The sequence below is a fragment of the Montipora foliosa genome, chromosome 3 (assembly GCF_036669935.1).
Source record: "Montipora foliosa isolate CH-2021 chromosome 3, ASM3666993v2, whole genome shotgun sequence".
Lineage (NCBI taxonomy): Eukaryota > Metazoa > Cnidaria > Anthozoa > Scleractinia > Acroporidae > Montipora > Montipora foliosa.
The window spans coordinates 57,728,635-57,731,134 of NC_090871.1; the positions used below are offsets into that span (position 1 = coordinate 57,728,635).

The window sequence follows — 2,500 nt, forward strand, 5'->3', positions numbered from 1 at the left end:
TAAAAATGCGTTTTAAATCAGAAGAAAGGGGCAACAGAGCCATTTTAAAACCTGACATTCCTCATCTGTAATTACTAAAAAGTGCCCTTTTTCTTTCAGTTTTTCACAGCCCCAAAAATTGATCCCAACTTCAATGGGCTTCACACTTCCATTTCATATAACAAAATATAGGGGTAACGACGCGATTTTAAAAGTTAAAGTGGTTTATTTCAACGTTTTGTGGATTGATTGTTTGCAATTTTGCCATTCTTCTCCCATGGCCTGGTGAATAAGACATTTGCACCTGTTTTGGTGGTGCACTCTGGGATATTCACAATGACGACAAGTACACGAAGAAGAAAGGTTTGCCCTTTTTGAGTGGATATTTCCTTTTTTCTTTTGGAAGATTGGATAGTTTTTTTTCCGGAAGGTGACTCTTAAGTGAACACAGAAACAAGCAAGGATATTTGGAGTGAGAAATCTCCGTAACTTTTGTTGTACGCAGCATAGTCGAACTCGAACGTACTGAAGTGATCAGCCAGCTGCTAAAGGTGCCGGCTCCATTGGAATAATTCTTCTGCCATGTCCACTTTCTCGCTACGGTCGATCATTGTTTCTAGCTTCTTCAATTTGTCGTAAAGACAACTGTTCCATTACGATTTCTTTTTTGGTATTTTGCTACAAGAGACACATGTTTCGCACTGAAACCGGATAAATCTTCCGAGGCATTCCGATGAAAAAAAATCGAAAAAATAATTTAACGTGAAAAATGTCAAAAATAAAATCTGCGCGTGACAAACTTATTGTGTGATGCACAGAACGTACGCGCAATAAAAATAGGTGGCACCGTCGTTAAGGTGGCTTACTACAGTTGTCCGAAGAGAAAGATCAAGATTTTGAAATCTGTGAAATTAAAACAACATCATGACTCGTCTGAAGTGTTGGTCACTACAATTGATGTAAAATGTAATTTTATCTAACAAATAAATGCTAAATATAGTGACCGAGCTCCTGGAGGGGGGACTGGAAACTAGACATTTCAAAGGTTTTTTTCTCAAAAACGACCCACCTTAAAATTTCTTTAGGGAGAAAAAATAATCGCGTATACAAATAAATAGTTAAATCTGTCAGGTTTTTCGCAAATGCCAAAAACGTAGATTTTTCGTTTACTTGGATTATAACTGAAAAACTGTTTGATGGATCTTTCTTTTTAAATGTTGACGGTTTCGTCTTCATATTAGAGAGTTTTAGCACCGACGACGAGAACGACTACGAGTACGAATTTAGTTCGTTCTCGTTGTCGTACTCGTTGTCGAAAAAACAAGGTTAAGCATACATCAACAACGAATACTAAAATAGTTTTGCCCCTTTTTTTAAACTTTAGCGGGCGCTTTCACTTTCAGCAAAAAGTGTATGAAAGCGCTACAAGAGCAAGTTTTAAAATAATTAGTTTAGACTTAATCTATTGAGATTAAAACTGCTTAGCTCGCTGATGACAACTTGTAACAGAGGTAAATTTATCTTACACATGAACGAATTTCGATCAGAAGTCGGTTTTTCAATTTTTTATTCGGTTTTTTGTGAGTAAAGCTGCGCCTACCAAAGCAAAACCTGAGCAAATAAAATCAAACCGCTAATAATTAAGTCTATCGAGTTTCTGTCAGGGCAAATCTGCTGAAAAAACCAGCTGTCGTAAAAAAATCAAATATTTTCCTTCCTTCGTTTGTTCACTTCATAGCGAGTGCCCCATCTAGGAGCTAAGTCAGTATATTTAGCATTCTGCCCTGATTTGCATTTATTTGTTAGGTAAAGTTACATTTTACATCAGTTGCAGTGACTAACACTTTCGAAGAGACTTCCTGTTAATTTAATCCCACAGATTTCAAAATTTTGATATTTTTGTGTTCGAAAAGCTGTAGTAAGCCACCTTAAAATATAATTTGAAAATAAGTCTAGGTCACTGCACTGGTCAGTTGGCTGGCAGTCTACTGATTGTTAGAGAACTGTCAACTGACGCAACTGACCATTAGTCCTGGAAATGGAAAAATGTAAACGGGCCAAAACAAAGACAGAACAACTCTGACCACAGCCTCCTGCCATTTGAACTTGTAGGTCAGTCTGTAGAGCAATGTTGACTTAATGTGGGTTCGTTTCCCACCTTGGTCACATTTTTTGTCCTTATGTTTCATTATTACAATTGGGTGAGAAAAAATTCCTTAGGTCAGTTGAGAAAACAGAAACGCAACACTGTTTATGCATGTAACTGGGGGGTGTTCACGGTCCCCCCTCCTACAATTTTGTCACTTGGGTGGGGGGGGGGGGGGGAGAAGAGTGGCATGGATTTATCTTCATGGTGCAAAAGGCCCCAATAAGTTTAACCCTCCCTTGTAGGGCCAATGCTCAAGTGGATTGCATGGATGTATACAGGTTTCACTCTTTTGGTTACTTCTGTTGAAATGTACCTGTAAGCTCTACACACTGCCAACATTTAAAATGGTATCCCTCCTCCTTATTCTGGTCA

At 38.1% G+C, this 2,500-nt stretch overlaps 1 protein-coding gene across 5 annotated transcripts in view; it reads left to right on the forward strand.

Annotated features, from left to right (window-relative positions):
• The window catches only part of LOC137997753 (uncharacterized), an 81,543-nt gene that overhangs the window by 66,796 nt on the left and 12,247 nt on the right, over window positions 1–2,500 (forward strand). The window lies entirely within an intron of this gene.